The sequence below is a fragment of the Arachis hypogaea genome, chromosome 16 (assembly GCF_003086295.3).
Source record: "Arachis hypogaea cultivar Tifrunner chromosome 16, arahy.Tifrunner.gnm2.J5K5, whole genome shotgun sequence".
Classification (NCBI taxonomy): Eukaryota; Viridiplantae; Streptophyta; class Magnoliopsida; order Fabales; family Fabaceae; genus Arachis; species Arachis hypogaea.
In genome coordinates, this window is record NC_092051.1 from 89,376,809 (window position 1) to 89,401,580 (window position 24,772).

Here is a 24,772-nt window from a genome sequence, read left to right on the forward strand (position 1 = left end):
CTGCTTCAAACTCAAGATCCAAAGGCCCAAGACTTGAAGAGTAAACTAGAAGCTGAGAAGAGTAGTATATATAGGAGTAGCTTTGAATTGTAAAAAAGCTCTGGAGGCTGGGAAAAAGAGAACCAGTCTCTGTATTTTACTTTCTTTGCAAATTCTAGTTTTATGATGTATTCTCCATCTTTGTTTTCATTTTCAAGAGCTATGAACAACTAAACCCCTTTCGTTGGGTTAGGGAGCTCTGTTGTAATTGGATGGATCAATACTAATTTTCATTATTCTTCTTCTATCTTTCCTCTTGATTTTACTTGAAAGCTTTCGATCTTCATCCAATTGAGTAGTTATCTTGGAAGAGAAGCTATTCAAACTTGGATCTCTTTTGAACCTTGAAAGAGGAATGAAGAGATCAAGCTAGAAATGCTTTCTCATGCTGGACCAAATTGGGTTTGGATGGGTATGTGACTATAACCCTCTCAATACTTGATTTGGGAAATGCATGTGGTATAATCAGTGACCATACTTCATCTCTTCTCATGAGCAATTGACCAAGGAATTGTCTATTGATCAAGATTTGAGAGATTGAATTGCAAGAAATTGTAATTCAATCACTTAAGATTGCCAAGGAGATCAATGAGTGCATTGATTGAGGAAGAGATGAAAATGAACTTGATCCGGAGAATTGCAACATCTCCTAAGCCCAATGAACTCCCCATCTCTGATCTTACCCATTCTCTTTAATTTCTGCCATTTACTTTTATGAGCAAATCCCCCATTCCCATTTACAATTCTGCAATTTATTTTCAGTCATTTACTTCCAGTCCTTTAATTCTAGCATTTACTTTTCTGTTATTTACATTCCCGCCATTTTATTTTCTGCAACTCTCAACCCAAATCCTGGTTTCGCTAAACTAGAACATTCTTCTAATTAAAGTTGCTTGATCAATCAATCCCTGTGGGATTCGACCTCACTCTATTGTGAGTTTTTACTTGACGACAACTTCGGTACACTTGCCGAAGGGAGATTTGTTGAGAGACAAGTTTTCCGCGCATCATCGCGTCGTCCATGTGGCCGCGTCGCTTCTCGCTGGTCAACTCCTTAATTTCTTGTGTTCCTTCCGTTTTTGCAAGCTTCCTTTCCAATCTCCAACTCATTCATGCCCTATAAAGCCTGAAACACTTAACATACAGATCACGGAATCGAATGGGATAAAGGAGAAATAAAATACGTAATTAAAAAGTCTCTAGAAAGCAGTTTTCAATCATGCAATAATTTTAGGAAGGGAATGTAAATGCATGCTAATTTAATGAATAAGTGGGCAAAGATCATGATAAAACCACACAATTAAACACAAAATAAACCATAAAATAGTGGTTTATCAACCTCCCCACACTTAAACATTAGCATGTCCTCATGCTTTGTTGAAGGAGATGAAATAAATGAGTAAGAACATGTAAAACCTATGAAATGCAATGCAATCTATATATATGAATGCAACTATATGACTTTTGTCCACTTGATCAAAAGTAAATAAGATCTTCAAAACAATTACAAATCCAATTCCATTAACTCAATTCTTATACAGTAAGAACAGACAAAAATGCAAGAAGATAGCTCATGAAAGCAGGGAACATAGAAATTCAATCATGGAACCCTCACTGATAATGTATGTACACTCTAGTCTCTCTAGTGTATAGGGTCATCACTCTATCCTTCTCTAATCATGCTCTCTAATTTTTGTTCTTCTCTTAACCAATCAACAACATTTAATATACCAATGCAAATATCATGAGGTCTTTTCAGGGTTGTAACGGGGCCAAGGTAAGGGTAAGGATATATATGGCTAAGTAAGCTTATAAATTGAATCTTTAATTAACCCAAGCTTTAACATAACCTATATATATTCTATATAACTTCTAAAATTCACACCTAGCTACCCAGAAATCTCTTTCACATCCATACTCATGTATCAACCTTTTTATTTTGATTTTATCATACATGCATTGATCTTTTGAATTCTTAACTTGGCATTGGGGTAATTTTGTTCCCTTATATATATATTTTGCATAAACATAAAAATGAACATAGCTTATCAATGCACATAGAGTTTTAATTCTTAAAGTTTCACATGAGTAACTATCCAAATTTACAGTATATTATCATGACTCATTCCTTTATTATCCTTTGTTCCCACAATTTCCCATACTTAAATAACACTCACAATTCTATCTTAAGCTAACCAAAGATTCAATTTGGGATATTTAATTGTTTTTCCGCTTAAGACTAGTAATGTGGTAAAATATAGAATAAATGGGATTTAAAGACTCAAAGTGGCTAACAAAGGTAATTGAAAGGGTAAGCTTATTTTGGATAGTAAGCTAAACAAATAATGGCCTCAATCATATGCAAGCATGTAAATATAATAAACATTGGACATATAAGATGAAACAAAATATAGATTACAATCATAGAGAAGTAAACACACAAGAATAAAATAATTATGGTTAAATAATGTAACCATTCATAAAGGCTCAAATCTCACAGGTAGTGTGTTCTTTAGCTCAAAAATCATGTTCCAAATACAACTTCAAGCAAATTTAACATAAAAGTTTTAATTAAAATTAGTGAAATTTTGTTCCAAAGATAGAGTCTTAGAAGAAACTTATTGTCTTTTCAATCAAACAGAACATGCATGCAACTAATCTATTACTATGCAATTTATCCTATTCTACAAAAGAAAAACTAACTGAATATCCTAATTTATTGGTGTATAGGGAAGAGAAATTACCTCCGAAAGTCAGGTACTGACCGACCTCCCCACACTTAAGGCTTTGCACCGTCCTCGGTGCCATCTGTCAAGAACAAAGGTGGGCTGGTAGCAGTATCTCCACAGTTGGGACCATCATGGCTCCCTGTGCTGGTAAAGAAAGTGGAGTCCGGGGTGTCTGAGTCCTTGAAGTGTTCCTTGAGTAGCTCCTTGAGGTGTTTGAATCGGCGCTCGTTACGGTGCTCTCTCATCTTAGCTTTGTGTTCCTGCCAATCCAACCTTTCAAGTATCTGATAGAGCAGTTGGGCTGTTGTAGGTGCTTGTGGTGTTGAAGAAGGAATATCTTCAACTGGTTCAGTATGCTGGCTAATAGTGGCTGCTGGAAGTCTAAGGTACTTCCCATTGGGGACATACTGATCATCTCGCGAAAGCATGGCTTTGGTGTCCCCAGCTCTGTAGGAGACTCCGGCGGCTGAGACAAGATCTGAGACCAAGGCGGGAAAAGGTAGGTTGCCCGCAATTTGTACGTGTCCCATGGCATTCCGGATATGTCTTGGTAGATTCAGAGGTTGGTCTGTAAGGATGCATGATGCCAGGGCATCTTGGCCAGTTTTACTAAACTTTTCTTTACTGTTTTTAAGGTAGTTTCATGCATTTTCTTAGGAAATAAGCTAGTTTTGGGTAGATATTCACTTACATCTTGATTCAAGCATACATTGTGCATTTTACGTGATTTCATCAGGATTTTGCATGAATTATATGATAAATTGGATGATGCATGATCCATGATTAAGAGCAAGACTTTGATGCACTTTGTTTGATTGATTTCAGGCCAAAAGAAGAAGAGAAGAGCCACGTTAGTGGCTACGTTAGTTACACTAACGTAGGCACTAATGTGGAAGGAAGGAAAGCCCCAACGTTAGTGAGAAAAGTTAGTGGCATTAACTTTGAAGAAAGGAAATGGAGCCAACGTTAGTGACAATTAACATTATCACTAATGTTGGACCAAGCTCATAAGTGGGCACGTTAGTTGCCACGTTAACTTAGTTAACGTGGCCTCTAACGTTAAGAAAGGGGGAAAGCCAACGTTAGTGACATTCAACATTGTCACTAACGTTGGCCTAAGTTACAACAAAGCCACGTTAGCTCCCACGTTAACTTAGTTAACGTGGAGAAAGGTGGTGATCGACAACGTTAGTGACACCAAACATTCTCATTAACGTTGGAGTGAACTCACAAGCCCCCAATAAGCCACGTTAACTCCCACGTTAACTTAGTTAACGTGGTAGTTAACGTGGGCAAAAGTCCCACCTGGCAGCCTGACCATGCCTTCTTCAAACATGCATAACTTGAGCCACAAAGCTCCAAATGAAATGATTCCAGTGGCATTGGAAAGTAGGATTCCAGAGCTTTCCAAGCATATATAGAACTACATGGTTGACACTAAATTTGAGGGAGAAAACCTGCCCCGAAAGTGCAATGATGAACATGGTATCAGCCTGTATTTAGGCCAACTGACCTCTTCACCTTCCAAGAAGTATAACTCGAGTTGTATAGCTACAAATGATGCGCTTCGAAAAACATTGGAAAGTAGACATCCAGGGATTTCCAATGATATATAATAGTATGGGGTGGACACTAAGTTTGAGCTTCAGAAACGGGAAATCGCTAGCGTTATTGGCAATCAACATTTCCAGTAACGTTGGCATATATGCCAGTGATCATTTCCACTTCAAAGGAGCATAACTTGAGCTACAGAGGTCCAATTGAGGTGATTCCAGTTGCGTTAGAAAGGTGACATTTAGAGCTTTCCAATGATATATAATACTCTATAGTGGGCATGAAATTTGAGCACAAACAAGAGGCATCTTTTAAGCCCCAAAAATACCAACTGGGCAGCAAGTGCAACGTTAGCCACAATAACTTTAGCACTAACGCCACACTTGTAGCATTAGTGTGGCTAACTTTAGCACTAACTTTAGCACCTGGACCTCAACTTAACTCACTTCTCTCTCAAGTCCACTTCCAAGCTCAAGCAAGCAGGCCCACAATTGTCAACCAATCAAGGCCGCAAGAAGCATCTAGAATAGGAATTTTCATTTAATTGTAATTTGCTTTTAATTTCATTTTGTAATTTAGGAGAGCCTATATAAAAGGCCTTAGTCTTTACATTGAAAGAAGCCCGGAAAAAGGGAGAATTCTGAAAAGGGGGATTGAAGAGGGGTCTTCGGACTCCCTTCCCTCACACACTTTTCTTTTTCTTTCTTTGTACATTTCATTTATAAATTTTGAAGTTTTATTTCTAGTTTTAATCTTCATCTTTACTTTTCTGCACTTTCTTTCTTTTCTATTTTTGTAGAGCAATGATCAACTAACTCTTTACATTGGGTTAGAGAGCTCTATTGTGATTCAATGGATCAATTGTAGTTCTTATTCTTCTTCTTCTTTCTTTCCTCTTGATTTTACTAGAGAGCTTTCGATCTTCATCCAATTGGGTAGTTATCTTGGAAAAGAAACTATTCATACTTGGATCTCTTCTGAACCTTGAAAGAGGAATGAAGAGATCATGTGAGAAATGCTTTCTCATGCTGGACCAAATTGGGTGTGGATGGATATGTGACTATAATCCTTCCAACACTTGATTTGGGAAATGCATGTGGTATAATCAGTGACCATACTTCATCTCTTCTAATGAGCAATTGACGAAGGAATTGGCTATTGATCAAGATTTGAGAGATTGAATTACAAGAAATTGTAATTCAATCACTTAAGATTGCCAAGGAGATCAATGAGTGCATTGATTGAGGAAGAGATGAGAATGAACATGATCCAGAGGATTGCAATATCTCTTGATCCCAATGTTCATTTTATTTTTAGTTCTTACATTTACTTTTCTTGTCATTTTACTTTTTTGCACTTTATTGCTTTCTTTACTTCTCTGTCAATTTACATTTCCTTGTTACTTATCACTCCATTATGATTCGTCTAACTAGGATAATCAATTAACCATTGATTGCTTAATCCGTTAATCTCTGTGGGATTCGACCTCACTCTATTGTGAGTTTCACTTGACGACAATTCGGTACACTTGTCGAAGGGAAATTTGTTGAGTGACAAGTTTTCCGTGCATCAAGTTTATGGTGCCGTTGCCGGGGATTAATTGTGATTAACAAACTACCGGTTGATTGATTTACTAGATTAGACACTTTTCTTTTGTCTTTGTTTTCTTTTATTTCTTTATTTTCTTTTGCTAACTAACTGTTTGTGATATTGCCTCACTGAAAATTTCCTCATCTGTGACAATGGAGATTCCAATTTCTTTTGGTGATTATTGTTTGAGACAGAGCTTTCTGCAGGAAAGAAAGGAGCATCCATCATATTCTAGTCAATCAAATTTCATGGGAAACTCTCCACCACCACAGAATGATTCAGTTTACTATGCTCATGGTGGGTGGGAGTATCAAGAACATGAAATGGGGTACTTTCCAGAGCCACAAAATGATCCATATTTTGGTGAAATTGATCACTACTCAAGTTGTGGCTGGGAAGATCAAAATCAAGGAGATTTCACTCATTCATACCCCATTCATCAAGAGCCATCACCTCTCAATTATACAACCTCACCTCCAAGTTTCACATGCCTAAATCCTTCATCATTTGAGTATGCCTCAGCACAAAAGTCTATCCAAAATCCATACAATTCATTTCACCATCCACAAAACTCAATCCACTACCCACAAGAGTTATACCACTTTCAGAACACACAACCACAAAACAACCAATTCCATTCACAAACCAACCCCGCCCAACCATTACAACCTACCCAACCACCTTTAGATAGACTTGCTAGGATGGAACTCTTCATGGAAGAGCTCAAAAGAAGTAGAGAAGAAGAGAGACTCACTAGGATAGAACTCCTCCTTGAAGAAATAATGAAGACAAACAAAGAGGAGAAAATAGCAAGGGACCATGAAGAAAAATTGAGACAGAATGCACAACTCTATTCTAAAGAATAATGCATTGAAGAGCTGAGAGCACAAAGAGAGACCACTTCACTCTCTCCAGAAACAGAGGAGTTCATTCAAAGGTCAAGAACAATGGAGGAAGTCAATCAAGGGAGCCCACACTCCAATGAAACAGAGAGTTGCATAGAGGGTGAGTTCATTGAACCACCAATTCAAGAAGTTCTTGATGAAGAGGATGCTTCAACCATCATACAATACCCAAATCCTGAAATCAAGGTCGTAAAGGCAATCAACATGAACACTAACAAAAGGATGGTGACCAAGAATAGAAGGACAATATTCATGAAGAAGAAAAGGTCAACTAAAAGCTATCCCACCCCTACCCCCAACAAGCAAGTTTACTCAAGCTAACAACAGAAGAAGGCTTGCTGGGGAGAGGCACTCAAAACAAGGGGCATTAACTTGCTCCTCTTTCCTCTTGAGGTCATTCCTCTTAACAAACTGGAAGAAGAGGAAGAAAGTTGTGAACAACATGTCAAGCTAATGACATTAAAAGAGCGCTTGTTGGGAGGCAACCCAACCGTAGGTAACATTTTCTTGCTTTGCTTAGTTTACTTTCAATAATTTGGCATATGATTGCACTTTAAGTTTGGTGTTGCCATGCAACAATTTGATTTCCAATCTTCACTGGGTACTTGCAACAGTCTAAATCGACAGTGGCACACTAAGTTTGGTGTTGCCACTTAACTTTCATGCAAAGTACCATGCCAACACCACTCATCAATGCAATCACATTGTCTCTGTTTTACTTCTTGTGCTTTTGTTGTGATCCATAATCTTGCTTGCTGAAACACATGCATACTCACACTTTATTTTAAGACATTCATGATCCATCATAAACCCCGTCACCACTGTTTTAATTGTTGCTTGAGTATAAGCAATCATTCTATGTCTGGTGTGGGAAGGGGAAGAATAGGAGGAAAAGGGCAACAACAATGAAGATAAAATACAAAGTGGTAAAGTTCCTTTCTCCTCTTACTTATTTCCAGAACTTTAATTTGCATGATTGTCTTCTATGTTCTTTGTATGCATGTGTGATTTCTCCCTGTGAATAAGCATGTCAATTCTGTCTTTTAAGCTTTTTGTTGATTAGAGCTGTGTTTGCTAGTCTGAATGTCATTACTGCATCATCTCCTTACTTACTTGTATGCTTGTCCTTTTGAATCAAATGAAAGGAGAATGAGTGTTTTTAAAAGACCAGAGTAGAGTTCATACTATGAAATGAGTTCATGAGTTTGTGGTGTGGTCATAAGTTAGCTAAGTTGGTTCAACCACAAGGGTGGGAAGACAACTATCTGTCATGAATACTATGCTGGAGACACACCCCATGAGACTAGCTAAATAAGAAGATCCTTATAAGAAAGAGGGAAAGAACAATGAAAGTGGAAGAATAAAAGAAAAAAAGTAAGCAATAAGGCTAGGCACCAATGGTTTTAATCTTGAAGCATGTGTCTGTGGTGCACCTGTGTGAGGGATCTACTTGGATGAATAAGCACTTTGGGGTGCTTCATCACTTGGTAACTTGGGTTAACTAACCCGGGATTATCAGCTGAAAGTCCACTATCAAGAGTAACCCTCACTACAGAGCATTTAGTAACCCAAAGAGGTGCTGGACACCAAGGTCTCAAGAAAAGAAAATAAATAAACTATATGCCTGTGGTGTGTATGTATGGGGGAGAGACTTGAGCAAGTAAGTCCTTAGGGGTGCTTCAACACCTAGCACCTTGAACCAACTGGTTCGGGAGTGTTGGCTGAAAGCTTATTTTAAAGAGTTGCCCCTTACAGAGCACTTAGCTTAAAGAACACAAATAAGCCCTAAAATGACAACAAAAGGATCAATGAATAAAAGTCTCATGGGATGCAATCACAGTGAGTATTCTAGGACATGATAAAGGTCTGAAAGCCAGTAAAGGAATGAACCTAAGTTGCTATGCATGAAACCACCATAAAACCAGGGACATGACTTCCACAAGAATGACTCATTTCTCTTGGAATTCATTCATCATTCTCTTGTTGCAGTACTTGCTTAGGGACAAGCAAGCTTTAAGTTTGGTGTTGTGATGCCAGGGCATCTTGGCCAGTTTTACTGACCTTTTCTTTACTGTTTTTAAGGTAGTTTCATGCACTTTCTTAGGAAATAAGCTAGTTTTGGGTAGACATTCACTTACATCTTAATTCAAGCATACATTGTGCATTTTACGTGATTTTATCAGGATTTTGCATGAATTATATGATAAATTGGATGATGCATGATCCATGATTAAGAGCAAGACTTTGATGCACTTTGTTTGATTGATTTCAGGCCAAAAGAAGAAGAGAAGAGCCATGTTAGTGGCTACGTTAGTTACACTAACGTAGGCACTAACGTGGAAGGAAGGAAAGCCCCAACGTTAGTGAGAAAAGTTAGTGGCATTAACTATGAAGAAAGGAAATGGAGCCAACGTTAGTGACAATTAACATTATCACTAACGTTGGACCAAGCTCATAAGTGGGCACGTTAGTTACCATGTTAACTTAGTTAACGTGGCCTCTAACGTTAAGAAAGGGGGAAAGCCAACGTTAGTGACATTCAACATTGTCACTAACGTTGGCCTAAGTTACAACAAAGCCACGTTAGCTCCCACGTTAACTTAGTTAACGTGGAAGCTAACGTGGAGAAAGGTGGTGATCGACAACGTTAGTAACACCAAACATTCTCACTAACGTTGGAGTGAACTCACAAGCCCCCAATAAGCCACGTTAACTCCCACGTTAACTTAGTTAACGTGGTAGTTAACGTGGGCAAAAGTCCCACCTGGCAGCCTGACCATGCCTTCTTCAAACATGCATAACTTGAGCCACAAAGCTCCAAATGAAGTGATTCCAGTGGCATTGGAAAGTAGGATTCCAGAGCTTTCCAAACATATTTGGAACTACATGGTTGACACTAAATTTGAGAGAGAAAACCTGCCCCAAAAGTTCAATGATGAACATGGTATCAGCCTGTATTTAGGCCAACTGACCTCTTTACCTTCCAAGAAGTATAACTCGAGTTGATAGCTCCAAATGATGCGCTTCCAAAAGCATTGGGAAGTAGACATCCAGGGCTTTCCAACGATATATAATAGTATGGGGTGGACACTAAGTTTGAGCTTCAGAAACGGGAAATTGCTAGCATTATTGGCAATTAACATTTCCAGTAACGTTGGCATATATGCCAGCAACCATGTCCATTTCAAAGGAGCATAACTTGAGCTACAGAGGTCCAATTGAGGTGATTCCAGTTGCGTTAGAAAGGTAACATTCAGAGCTTTCCAAAGATATATAATATTCTATAGTAGGCATGAAATTTAAGTACAAACAAGAGGCATCTTTTAAGCCCCAAAAACACCAACTGGGCAGCAAGTGCAACGTTAGCCACAATAACTTTAGCACTAACGCCACACTTGTAGCATTAGTGTGGCTAACTTTAGCACTAACTTTAGCACCTGGACCTCAACTTATCTCACTTCTCTCTCAAGTCCACTTCCAAGTTCAAGCAAGCAGGCCCACAATTGTCAACCAATCAAGGCCACAAGAAGCATCTAGAATAGGAATTTTCATTTAATTGTAATTTGCTTTTAATTTTATTTTGTAATTTAGGAGAGCCTATATAAAAGGCCTTAGTCTTTACATTGAAGGAAGCCCGGAAAAAGGGAGAATTCTGAAAAGGGGGATTGAAGAGGGGTCTTCGGACTCCCTTCCCTCACACACTTTTCTTTTTCTTTCTTTGTACATTTCATTTATGAATTTTGAAGTTTTATTTCCAGTTTTAATCTTCATCTTTACTTTTCTGCACTTTTTTTCTTTTCTATTTTTGTAGAGCAATGATCAACTAACTCTTTACATTGGGTTAGAGAGCTCTATTGTGATTCAATGGATCAATTGTAGTTCTTATTCTTCTTCTTTTTTCTTTCCTCTTGATTTTACTAGAGAGCTTTCGATCTTCATCCAATTGGGTAGTTATCTTGGAAAAGAAACTATTCATACTTGGATCTCTTCTGAACCTTGAAAGAGGAATGAAGAGATCATGCTAGAAATGCTTTCTCATGCTGGACCAAATTGGGTGTGGATGGATATGTGACTATAATCCTTCCAACACTTGATTTGGGAAATGCATGTGGTATAATCAGTGACCATACTTCATCTCTTCTCATGAGCAATTGACGAAGGAATTAGCTATTGATCAAGATTTGAGATATTGAATTACAAGAAATTGTAATTCAATCACTTAAGATTGCCAAGGAGATCAATGAGTGCATTGATTGAGGAAGAGATGAGAATGAACATGATCCGGAGGATTGCAATATCTCTTGATCCCAATGTTCATTTTATTTTTAGTTCTTACATTTACTTTTCTTGTCATTTTACTTTTCTGCACTTTATTGCTTTCTTTACTTCTCTGTCAATTTACATTTCCTTGTTACTTATCACTCCATTATGATTCGTCTAACTAGGATAATCAATTAACCATTGATTGCTTAATCCGTTAATCTCTGTGGGATTCGACCTCACTCTATTGTGAGTTTTACTTGACGACAATTCGGTACACTTGTCGAAGGGAGATTTGTTGAGAGACAAGTTTTCCGTTCATCAATGCACCATAGTAGAATGGCCATGTCTGCAGTGAAGGAGGACTCGTGAGTGCTCAGAAAGACGTAATGGGACATGATCTTTGCCCAGACGTGAGCCTCCAAGGTAAGTGCTGAAACCGAAATTCTCTTAGGGCGAGTACGATGGTATCCGTAGATCCATCTGCTGCCCGGTAATGCGATAACTCTGAGAACAGCGTCCCAGTCAAATTGGTACATCTGGCGCTTGAGTGCGGCTTCTTGAAAGGCGTCCAATCCTTCTGGAATAGTGGGAAGACTTTGAGCTTTCTGAATGGCTTCTTCTGTAATGGGGACTTACTTCTGACGGACAAAGATAGACTGCAGGGTTGGCAGGTAGAAGTTAGAGTAGAACTCGACTACCCAAGAAAGATTGATCTGCCTCGGTTGTCTCTGTTGGAAGCCCCATTGTCTTCGTGCAATTTGCGGCTCAACAAAAGTAGCAATATGGGGCGGAAGGATAAAAAGGTGTTCGTTGTTGTAACTCCGTTCAGCTAGAATGGGGAACATCTGCTCACAGTAGTGATTGGAAAATCGCGCAGTGTCCTTTGCTGGGAAGGCTTTTTCTTTTCATCAACCTTTATAATCCTCTTAATCCTTTTGATGCCAGGGCATCTTGGCCAGTTTCACTGACCTTTTCTTTACTGTTTTTAGGATAGTTTCATACATTTCTTTAGGAAATAAGCTAGTTTTGGGTAAATATTCACTTATGCCTTGATTCAAGCATACATTGTGCATTTTACATAATTTCATGAGGATTTTGCATAAGTTTAGTGATAAATATTATGTTGCATTACTCATGACTTGGATTAGAGCTTTGATGCACTTTATTGCTTGATTTCAGGACCAAAAAAGAAGCAAGAAAAGGGGAGGTAACTTGCAAGATTAATGAGAAAAGTGATTGCCAATAACATTTTCAAAAAGCCATCAATGCCCGCGTTAGAGAGTCATGTTAACTAAGTTAACATGAACTCTAATGTGGAGAAGAGAAGTTGAGCCAACGTTAGTGACACTTAACATTGTCACTAACGTTGGCAATTACTCATAAGTGGCCACGTTAGAAGCCACGTTAACCTAGTTAACGTGGCCTCTAACGTTAAGGGGGGGGAAGAGAAGCCAACATTAGTGACACTCAACATTGTCACTAACGTTGGCCTATGGTGCAAAGTACCACGTTAACTCCCATGTTAACTTGGTTAACGTGGGAACTAACGTAAAGGATGAAGAGTTGTCGACAACGTTAGTGACACTCAACATTGTCACTAACGTTGAAGCAACCACACAACCCCCAAGAGTCACGTTAACCTCCACGTTAACTTGGTTAATGTGGAAGCTAACGATGAGGAATGAAGGATGAGCCAACGTTAGTGACACTCAACATTGTCACTAACGTTGGGATGGCTAAAGATGGCTACGTTAGAGGCCACGTTAACCTAGTTAACGTGGACTCTAACGTGAGACCCAGGGGCACATTGGAACGTTAATGACAATGTTGAGTGTCACTAACGTTCTCGAAGGTTGGCAAGGACCACGTTAGAAGCCACATTAACCTAGTTAACGTGGGCTTTAACGTGAAACAAGAAGGGGCACACTAGAACGTTAGTGACAATGTTGAGTGTCACTAACGTTCTTGAAGGATTAACAAGGCAACGTTAAAAGCCACGTTAACCTAGTTAACGTGGGTTTTAACGTAAGGCAAAGGGGTGCATTGGAACGTTAGTGACAATGTTAAGTGTCACTAACGTTCTCGAACTTATATTCTCACTAAATATTAACACCCCTAACGTCCTGAGCTGAAGTCTCTGCCCACTTAGCACTTTCTCTCTGCAAGTAAAGTCAAGCCCAAATGAAGAAAAGAACTGCTTCAAACTCAAAATCCAAAGGCCCAAGAATTGAAGAGTAAATTAGAAGCTGAGAAGAGTAGTATATATAGGAGTAGCTTTGAATTGTAAAGAAGCTCTGGAGGCTGGGAAAAAGAGAACCAGTCTCTGTATTTTACTTTCTTTGCAAATTCTAGTTTTATGATGTATTCTCCATCTTTGTTTTCATTTTCAAGAGCTATGAACAACTAAACCCCTTTCATTGGGTTAGGGAGCTCTGTTGTAATTTGATGGATCAATACTAATTTTCATTATTCTTCTTCTATCTTTCCTCTTGATTTTACTTGAAAGCTTTCGATCTTTATCCAATTGAGTAGTTATCTTGGAAGAGAAGCTATTCAAACTTGGATCTCTTTTGAACCTTGAAAGAGGAATGAAGAGATCAAGCTAGAAATGCTTTCTCATGCTGGACCAAATTGGGTTTGGATGGGTATGTGACTATAACCCTCTCAATACTTGATTTGGGAAATGCATATGGTATAATCAGTGACCATACTTCATCTCTTCTCATGAGCAATTGACCAAGGAATTGGCTATTGATCAAGATTTGAGAGATTGAATTGCAAGAAATTGTAATTCAATCACTTAAGATTGCCAAGGAGATCAATGAGTGCATTGATTGACGAAGAGATGAAAATGAACTTGATCCGGAGAATTGCAACATCTCCTAAGCCCAATGAACTCCCCATCTCTGATCTTACCCATTCTCTTTAATTTCTGCCATTTACTTTTATGAGCAAATCCCCCATTCCCATTTACAATTCTGCAATTTATTTTTAGTCATTTACTTCCAGTCCTTTAATTCTAGCATTTACTTTTCTGTTATTTACATTCCCGTCATTTATTTTCAGCAACTCTCAACCCAAATCTTGGACTCGCTCAACTAGAACATTCTTCTAATTAAAGTTGCTTGATCAATCAATCCCTGTGGGATTCGACCTCACTCTATTGTGAGTTTTTACTTGACTACAACTTCGGTACACTTGCCGAAGGGAGATTTGTTGAGAGACAAGTTTTCCGTGCATCAAGTTTATGGCACCGTTGCCGGGGATTGATTGTGCATCAACAATGATTAGATTGGAAGATCACTAGATTGAGCATTTTATTTTGTGAATTTCATTTTCTGTTTGAGTGATTTACTTTTTGTTTTAGTTATACTTCTTCCCTTCAACCTCTACTCTTTTGTTTTGTCTTTGTTATTTTTAATTCTGTTTGCTAACCCACTAACTGTTTGATATATTGCATCACCCACAACTAATAGCAATTCTGACACAAATACTGTCTGCACCTATTTTCTCTGCTTGTACTTGTTGGTTGTATGACAGGGAGAAGAAGCGGGGCTTCAACTTCCTTTGATTCTGAACCGGAGAGAACCTTCCTTAGACTAAGGAGGGAGGCAAAAGAAAAACGAGTAGTTGGTGCTGAAAAAGAGGAGGAACAGTTTGAGGAATACTTTGAACCAAACATGGAAGAAAACATGGAAAATCATCATGAAGAAGAGACTCACAACCATGGCAGAGGAGGTGGAGCAAATCATGCTGGGGAGGATAGAAGAGTTTTGGGCTCTTACATTAATCCAAACCCAGGCAATTGTGGAAGTAGCATCCAAAAGCCAACAATCCATGCCAACAACTTTGAACTTAAACCACAGCTCATCACCCTTGTTCAGAACAACTGTTCGTTTGGAGGAGGTGTTCAAGAAGACCCCAATCAATATTTGACCACCTTCCTGAGAATATGTGACACAGTGAAATCTAATGGTGTTCATCCTGACGCCTATAGACTGCTCTTATTTCCCTTCTCACTCAGAGACAAGGCAGCCAAGTGGCTGGAATCCTTCCCAAGGGAGAGCTTGACAACTTGGGAGGATGTGGTGAACAAATTCTTAGCAAGATTCTACCCTCCTCAACGAATCAATAGGCTGAGAGCTGAGGTTCAAACCTTCAGGCAACAAGATGGTGAGACTCTATATGAAGCATGGGAGAGGTTCAAAGACTTAACAAGGAGGTGTCCACCTGACATGTTCAACGAATGGGTCCAGCTGCACATTTTCTATGAAGGGCTCTCTTATGAGTCAAAGAAGGCAGTAGACCATTCATCTGGAGGATCCTTGAACAAGAAAAAGACCATTGAGGAAGCCATAGATGTTATTGAAACAGTAGCAAAAAACGACTACTTCTATGCTTCCGAAAGAGGGAACACAAGAGGAGTGATGGAGCAAAACAATGTAGATGCTCTGTTGGCCCAAAACAAGCTCATTACCTAGCAGCTGGCTGACCTCACCAAGAAGATGGAGAGGAACCAAGTAGCAGCAATCTCCACTTCATCAACAACACAAGAAGGAGTAAACGAAGAAGCAGAGGGGAGTCAGGAGCAAGCCAACTACATTGGGAATTCACCAAGGAAAAACTATGATCCATACTCCAAGACTTACAACCCTGGATGGAGAAATCACCCGAACTTTGGGTGGGGAAGTGAGCAAGATCAAAAGTAATTCACCCAGAGGACATCTCAACACCCCCACAACAACACTTCTCCACATACTTATCAAAACCAAAATAGCACATCTACTCCGAACCACTCATCAATTGATGACAAGCTCTCTAAGATTGAAGCCTTACTTGAAGGAATATGCCAAGAGATTCAAGAAAATAAGGTGTTCAAAGAGGAGGTGCGAGTCAATATTAAGAACCAGGGAGAGACCATTAGGAAGCTGGAATTCCAGGTGGGATATTTAGCTGAGAAGATTCCCAAACCTACTGATAGCTTCCCAAGTGACATGGAGAAAAACCCCAAGGGAGAAGCAAAGAAAGTAAGATGGGAAGATTGCAAAATGGTCACTACAAGTGATCAAGAGATTGAAGACAAGCAAGGAAAAATGCGCAAACAACCTGAAGACAACTCAACAAAGGAGGAGGATAGAAAGCACAAAGAACCAGAAATCTCACAACAAGAGCTGCTGAAGCTCTATGCACCATTCCCTCAACTGCTAAATGGTGCTGTGGGAAAAATAATATACTCAAGGTTCCTAGACTTGTTTGCATCTCTGCATGTGAACATACCATTCATCAAGGCAATTCAACAAATGCCTGCATTCATCAAGTATATGAAGGAACTTCTTCCCAGGAAAAGCTCACTCAAGGGAGGGCAGATGATGAGCGGATAATTTATACGCTTTTTGACATTGTTTTTAGTATGTTTTTAGTAGGATCTAGTTACTTTTAGGGATGTTTTCATTAGTTTTTATGTTAAATTCACATTTCTAGACTTTACTATGAGTTTGTGTGTTTTTCTGTGATTTCAGGTATTTTCTGGCTGAAATTGAGGGACTTGAGCAGAAATCAGATTTAGAGGTTGAAAAAGGACTGCTGATGCTGTTGGATTCTGACCTCCCTGCACGCAAAGTGGATTTTCTGGAGCTACAGAACTCGAAATGGCACGCTTCCAATTGCGTTGGAAAGTAGACATCCAGGGCTTTCCAGAAATATATAATAGTCCATACGTTGGCCAAGAATTGATGACATAAACTGGCGTTCAACGCCAGCCTTCTGCCCAAATCTGGCGTCCAGCGCCAGAAAAGGATCCAGAACTAGAGTTGAACGCCCAAACTGGCACAGAAACTGGCGTTCAACTCCACAAATGGTCTCTGCACGTGCTACACTTAAGCTCAGCCCAAACACACACCAAGTGGGCCCCGGAAGTGGATTTATGCATCAATTACTTACTCATGTAAACCCTAGTGACTAGTTTATTATAAATAGGACCTCTTACTATTGTATTAGGCATCCTGGATTGTATTTTGATCCTGTGATCAGGTTTTGGGGGCTGGCCATCTCGGCCATGCCTGAACCTTCACTTATGTATTTTCATACGGTAGAGTTTCTACACTCCATAGATTAAGGTGTGGAGCTCTGCTGTTCCTCAAAGATTAATGCAAGTACTACTGTTTTCTATTCAATTCATCTTATTTCGCTTCTAAGATATCCATTCGCACCCAAGAACGTGATGAAGGTGATGATTATGTGTGACGCTCATCACCATCTCCCATATGAACACGTGCCTGACAAACACTTCCGTTCTACATGAAATAAGCTAGAATGAATATCTCTTAGATCTCCTAACCAGAATCTTCGTGGCGTAAGCTAGAATGATGGCGGCATTCAAGAGAATCCGGAAGGTCTAAACCTTGTCTGTGGTATTCTGAGTAGGATTCAATGATTGAATGACTGTGACGAGCTTCAAACACGCGAGTGCTGGGCGTTAGTGACAGACGCAAAAGGAGGGTGAATCCTATTCCAGCATGATCGGGAACCAACAGATGAATAGCCGTGCCGTGACAGGGTGCGTGAGCATATTATTCACTGAGAGGAGGGGATGTAGCCACTGACAACGGTGATGCCCTTGCATAAAGCCAGCCATGGAAAGGAGTACGACTGATTGGATGAAGATAGCAGGAAGGCAGAGGTTCAGAGGAACGAAAAGCACCTCCATTCGCTTATCTGAAATTCCTACCAATGATTTACATAAGTATCTCTATCCCTATTTTATTATTCATTATTCGAAAACCATATCACTGTTTTATATCTGCCTAACTGAGATTTACAAGGTGACCATAGCTTGCTTCATACCAACAATCTCCGTGGGATTCGACCCTTACTCACGTAAGGTATTACTTGGACGACCCAGTGCACTTGCTGGTTAGTTGTATCGAAGTTGTGACAATTTATGAATTGAGATTAGAGCACCAAGTTTTTGGAGCCATTACCAGAGATCACAATTTCGTGCACCAAGGTTTTGGCGCCGTTGCCGGGGATTGTTTGAGTTTTCGGCAAGCTTTTGGTCCGGTAACATCAGTGCCAGATTCCCTTTTGATCCGGCAACAGCACCAAGTTTTTGGCGCCGTTGCCGGGGATTGTTTGAGTTTGGACAACTGACGGCTCATCTTGTTGCTCAGATTAGGTAATTTTCTTTTCGTTTTGTTTTCAAGAATTTTTCAAAAATATTTCTAAAATTTTCTCATCTGTTTTCGAAAAAAATAAAATAAAAATGTTTTCAAAAATTTATTCAAAATTTTTAAGAATGAATTCTAGTGTTTCATGAAGCATGTGAAGCCTGGCTGGCTGTAAAGCCATATCTAAATTTATTTGGACTGAGGCTTGCACTTTGTTATCAAAGAGCAATATACTCTCGTGTTAAAGACTAAAGCTTGGCTGGCCATTGGCCATGTCTAGTGTTTTGGACTGGAGCTTTCATTGAAAGCTTGGCTGGCTAGTGAGCCATGTCTAATTCCTGGACTGAAGCTTTAGACTAACATGGCAAGATTCCTAGAATTCATATTAAAAATTTTGGAATCCTTATTTTTTTCTTTTTTTCATATAATTTTCGAAAAAAATCCAAAAAAATTAGAAAATCATAAAAATCAAAAAAATATTTCATGTTTCTTGTTTGAGTCTTGAGTCATATCATAAGTTTGGTGTCACTTGCATATGCATCTAGCATTTTTCAAAAATTTCATGCATTCATAGTGTTCTTCATGATCTTCAAGTTGTTCTTGGTAAGTCTTCTTGTTTGATCTTGATGATTTTTTGTTTTGTGTCTTTTCATGTTTATCATATGCATTCTTGAATTCTTAGTGTCTAAGCATTAAAGAATTCTAAGTTTGGTGTCTTGCATGTTTTCTTTGCATTAAAGATTTTTCAAAATTGTGTCTTGATGTTCATCATGACATTCAAAGTGTTCTTGGTGTTCATCTTGACATTCATAGCATTCTTGCATGCATTCATTGTTTTGATCTAAAAATTTCATGCATTGCATATTTTTCATGTTTTTCATAAAAATTTCAAAAATAAAAAAAATATCTTTCCCTTTTTCTCTCATCAAATTCGAAAATTTGGATTGACTTTTTCAAAATTTTTTAAAATCAAATTGTTTCTCATGAGTCAAATCAAATTTTCAATTTGAAAATCTTATCTTTTTCAAAAATCAAATCTTTTTCAAAATTCTTAGTTATTTTCAAAAATTCCAAAATTATTTTTCAAAAATCTTTTTCTTATTTTTATATAAAATTTTCGAAAATAACTAATCAATTAAGGTTTTGATTCAAAAATTTGAAGTTTGTTACTTGCTTGTTAAGAAAGATTCAAACTTTAAGTTCTAGAATCATATCTTGTGATTTCTTATGAATCAAGTCATTAATTGTGATTTTAAAAATCAAATCTTTTTCAAAAACTAATTTCTATCATATCTTTTCAAAAAAATCTTCTTATCTTATCTTTTTCAAAAATATCTTTTCAAAATATCTTTTCTAACCTCCTAACTTCTTATCTTTTCAAAATTTGTTTCAACTAACTAACTAACTTTTTGTTTGTTTCTTAACTTTTTCAAAACCACCTAACTAATTCTCCCTTTCTAATTTTCGAAAATACCTCCCCCTTTTTTAAAAATTTCTTTTTAATTAACCAATTATTTTTATTTCTATTTTCAAAAAAAAAATTTTTCGAAAAAAAAATTTTACTAAATATTTTTCAAAAACGATTTTCAAAAATCACTAACTCCTTTTCAAAAATAATTTTCGAAAATTATTCCTCCCCCATCTCATTCTATTTATTCATTCATATCCTAACATCTCATTTCATCTCTCTTCCATCCTCACAGTTGCATTTCTTCCTTTACATCACATTCTTTGTCTCCCCCTTCTCTTCCACTCACAAAGGGATCCCTATACTGTGGTATAAAGGATCTCTATTATTATTATCATTTTTCTGGCCATTCTTCCTTGTCATATGAGCAGGAGCAAGGATAAGAACATTCTTGTGGAAGCAGATCCAGAACCTGAAAGGACTCTGAAGAGAAAATTAAGAGAAGCTAAAATACAACAATCCAGAGATAACCTTTCAGAAATTTTCGAACAGGCAGAGGAGATGGCAGCCGAAAATAATAATAATGCAAGGAGGATGCTTGGTGACTTTACTGCACCTAATTCCAATTTACATGGAAGAAGCATCTCCATTCCTGCCATTGGAGCAAACAACTTTGAGCTGAAACCTCAATTAGTTTCTCTGATGCAGCAGAACTGCAAGTTTCATGGACTTCCATCTGAAGATCCTTTTCAGTTCTTAACTGAATTCCTGCAGATATGTGATACTGTTAAGACTAATGGAGTAGATCCTGAAGTCTACAGGCTCATGCTTTTCCCTTTTGCTGTAAGAGACAGAGCTAGATTATGGTTGGATTCTCAACCTAAAGACAGCCTGAACTCTTGGGATAAGCTGGTCACGGCTTTCTTAGCCAAGTACTTTCCTCCTCAAAAGCTGAGCAAGCTTAGAGCTGATGTTCAAACCTTCAGACAGAAAGAAGGTGAATCTCTCTATGAAGCTTGGGAAAGATACAAACAGTTGACCAAAAAGTGTCCTTCTGACATGCTTTCAGAATGGACCATCCTGGATATATTCTATGATGGTTTATCTGAGCTATCAAATATGTCACTGGACACTTCTGCAGGTGGATCCATTCACCTAAAGAAAACGCCTGCAGAAGCTCAAGAACTCATTGACATGGTTGCTAATAACCAGTTCATGTACACTTCTGAAAGGAATCCTGTGAGCAATGGGACGCCTATGAAGAAGGGAGTTCTTGAAGTTGATACTCTGAATGCCATATTGGCTCAGAACAAAATATTGACTCAGCAAGTCAATATGATTTCTCAGAGTCTGCATGGAATGCAAGCTGCATCCAACAGTACTCAAGAGGCTTCTTCTGAAGAAGAAGCTTATGATCCTGAGAACCCTGCAATAGCAGAGGTAAATTACTTAGGTGAACCTTATGGAAACACCTATAACTCAACATGGAGAAATTATCCAAATTTCTCATGGAAGGATCAAAAGCCCCAACAAGGCTTTAATAATGGTGGAAGAAACAGGTTTAGCAATAGCAAGCCTTTTCCATCATCAACTCAGCAACAGACAGAGAACTCTGAACAAAATGCTTCTAATTTAGCAAATCTAGTCTCTGATCTATCTAAGGCCACTGTAAGTTTCATGAATGAAACAAGATCTTCCATTAGAAATCTGGAAGCACAAGTGGGCCAGCTGAGTAAGAGGATCACTGAAATCCCTCCTAGTACTCTCCCAAGCAATACAGAAGAGAACCCAAAAGGAGAGTGCAAGGCCATTGACATAAGTGCCATGGCCGAACCTGTAAGGGAAGGAGAGGACGTGAATCCCAAGGAGGAAGACCTCCTGGGACGTCCAGTGATCAATAAGGAGCTTCCCTCTGAGGAACCAAAGGACTCTGAGGCTCATCTAGAGACCATAGAGATTCCATTGAACCTCCTTATACCCTTCATGAGCTCTGATGAGTATTCCTCTTCTGAAGAGAATGAGGATGTCACTGAAGAGCAAACTGCCAAGTTTCTTGGTGCAATCATGAAGCTGAATGCCAAATTGTTTGGCATTGATGCTTGGGAAGTTGAACCTCCCTTGTTCATCAATGAACTAAGTGATCTGGATCAACTGACATTGCCTCAGAAGAGACAGGATCCTGGAAAGTTCATAATACCCTGTACCATAGGCACCATGATCTTTAAGGCTCTGTGTGACCTTGGTTCAGGAATAAACCTCATGCCCCTCTCTGTAATAGAGAAACTGGGAATCTATGGGGTGCAAGCTGCTAAAATCTCACTAGAGATGGCAGACAGCTCAAGAAAACAGGCTTATGGACAAGTAGAAGATGTATTAGTAAAGGTTGAAGGCCTTTACATACCTACTGATTTCATAGTCCTGGATACTGGAAGGGAAGAGGATGAATCCATCATCCTAGGAAGACCTTTCCTGGCCACAGCAAGAGCTGTGATTGATGTTGACAGAGGTGAAATAGTCCTTCAATGGAATGAGAACTCCCTTGTATTCAAAACTCAAGGATCTCCCTCTGCAACCATGGAGAGGAAGCTTGAAAAGCTTCTCTCAAAGCAGAGTCAACCAGAGCCCCCACAGTCAAACTCTAAGTTTGGTGTTGGGAGGCCACAACCAAACTCTAAGTTTGGTGTTGAACTCCCATATCCAAACTCTAAGTTTGGTGTTGGAGAGTCTCAACAAAGCTCTGCACATCTGTGAGGCTCCATGAGAGCCCACTGTCAAGCTATTGACATTAAAGAAGCGCTTGTTGGGAGGCAACCCAATGTTTATCTAATTCTTATTTTTATTGTTTTTCATGTTTTCTTAGGTTCATGATCATGTGGAGTCACAAAATAAATATAAAAATTGAAAACGGAATCAAAAATAGCAGAAGAAAAATCACACCCTGGAGGAGCATCTGTCTGGTGTTCAGCGCCAGAACAGAGCATGGTTCTGGCACTGAACGCCCAAAATGGGCAGCTTCTGGGCGCTGAACGCCAGAACAGGCATGGTTCTGGCGTTCAACGCCAGAAATGGCACACAAATGGGCGTTGAACGCCCAAAATGGCCACCAACCTGGCGCTGAACGCCCAGAGTTGGATACAAAGGCATTTTTACATGCCTAATGGGTGCAGGGATGTAAATCCTTGAACACCTCAGGATCTGTGGACCCCACAGGATCCACTCAGGATCTGTGGACCCCACAGGATCCCCACCTACCTCCACTCACTTCTTCTCACCACTCTCTTTCACACAACCCCATAAACACTCTTCCCTAAAAACCCTCACCAATCACCTCAATCTCTCTTCCCCACTAAACCTTCACCACTCACATCCATCTCCTCTTCCCCATAAACCTACCTCATAAACTCCACCTACCTTCAAAATTCAAAACCAATTTCCCACCCAAACCCACACATATGGCCAAACCAATACCCCCCCTCCCCTTCCCTATATAAAGCAATACCCCCCCTCCCCACCCTAAACCCTCCATTCTTCATCAAATTCACACAACACACCCCTCTACACTCCTCTTGGCCGAAACCACATCTCCCTCTCCCTCTCCATATTTCTTCTTCTTCTTCCTCTATTCTTTTGTTTATTGCTCGAGGGCGAGCAATATTCTAAGTTTGGTGTGGTAAAAGCATAGCTTTTTTGTTTTTCCATTACCATTGATGGCATCTAAGACCGGAGAATCCTCTAGAAGAGGGAAAGGGAAGACAAAAGCTTCCACATCCGAGTCATGGGAGATGGAAAGGTTCATCTCCAAAGCCCATCAAGACCACTTCTATGATGTTGTGGCCAAGAAAAAGGTGATCCCTGAGGTCCCTTTTAAACTCAAAAGAAATGAGTATCCGGAGATCCGACATGAAATTCAAAGAAGAGGTTGGGAAGTTCTAACAAATCCCATCCAACAAGTCGGCATCTTAATGGTTCAAGAGTTCTATGCCAATGCATGGATCACCAAGAACCATGATCAAAGTAAGAACCCGGCTCCAAAGAACTATGTTACAATGGTTCGGGGGAAATACTTAGATTTTAGTCCGGAGAATGTGAGGTTGGCGTTCAACTTGCCATACATGGAAGAGAACGCACGCCCCTACACAAGGAGAGTCAACTTTGATCAAAGGTTGGACCAAGTCCTTATGGACATATGTGTAGAAGGAGCTCAATGGAAGATTGACTCCAAAGGCAAGCCGGTTCAACTAAGAAGATTGGACCTCAAGCCTATAGCTAGAGGATGGTTGGAGTTTATTCAATGCTCAATCATTCCCACTAGCAACCGGTCTGAAGTTACTATAGACCGGGCCATCGTGATCCATAGCATCATGATTGGAGAAGAGGTGGAAGTTCATGAGATTATACCTCAAGAACTCTACAAGGTGGCTGACAAGTCCTCCACTATGGCAAGGTTAGCCTTTCCTCACCTCATTTGCCACCTATGCAATTCAGCTGGGATTGACATAGAGGGAGATATCCTCATTAAAGAGGAAAAGCCCATCACTAAGAAAAAGATGGAGCAAGCAAGAGAGCCCAGTCATGGAGCTCAAGAAGCGCAAGAAGCTCATCACCATGAGATTCCGGAAATGCCTCAAATGCACTTTCCTCCATAAAATTATTGGGAGCAAATCAACACCTCCCTAGAAGAATTGAGTTCCAATATGGGACAACTAAGGGTGGAACATCAAGAGCACTCCATCATGCTCCATGAAATAAGAGAAGATCAGAAAGCAATGAGGGAGGAGCAACAAAGACAAGGAAGAGACATAGAAGAGCTCAAGGACATCATTGGTTCCTCAAGAAGGAAACGCCACCATCACTAAGGTGGATTCATTCCTTGTTCTTGCTTTCTCTATTTTTCGTTTTCTATATTATGTGCTTATCTATGTTTGTGTCTTCATTACATGATCATTAGTAGTTAGTAACTTTGTCTTAAAGATATGAATGTCCTATGAATCCATCACCTCTCTTAAATGAAAAATGTTTTAATTCAAAAGAACAAGAAGTACATGAGTTTCGAATTTATCCTTGAACTTAGCCTAATTATATTGATGTGGTGACAATGCTTCTTGTTTTCTGAATGTA

At 39.2% G+C, this 24,772-nt stretch overlaps 2 non-coding genes across 2 annotated transcripts; both read right to left on the minus strand.

Annotated features, from left to right (window-relative positions):
• Window positions 1-15,213: 15,213 nt before the first annotated feature.
• Window positions 15,214-15,317, minus strand: LOC112760474 (small nucleolar RNA R71). Its single transcript, XR_003180912.1, has one exon. It is a non-coding gene; the product is annotated as a small nucleolar RNA R71 (small nucleolar RNA).
• Window positions 15,318-20,611: 5,294 nt separating this feature from the next.
• LOC112761912 (small nucleolar RNA R71) lies at window positions 20,612-20,719 on the minus strand. The gene has a single exon (XR_003182282.1). It is a non-coding gene; the product is annotated as a small nucleolar RNA R71 (small nucleolar RNA).
• Window positions 20,720-24,772: the final 4,053 nt, after the last annotated feature.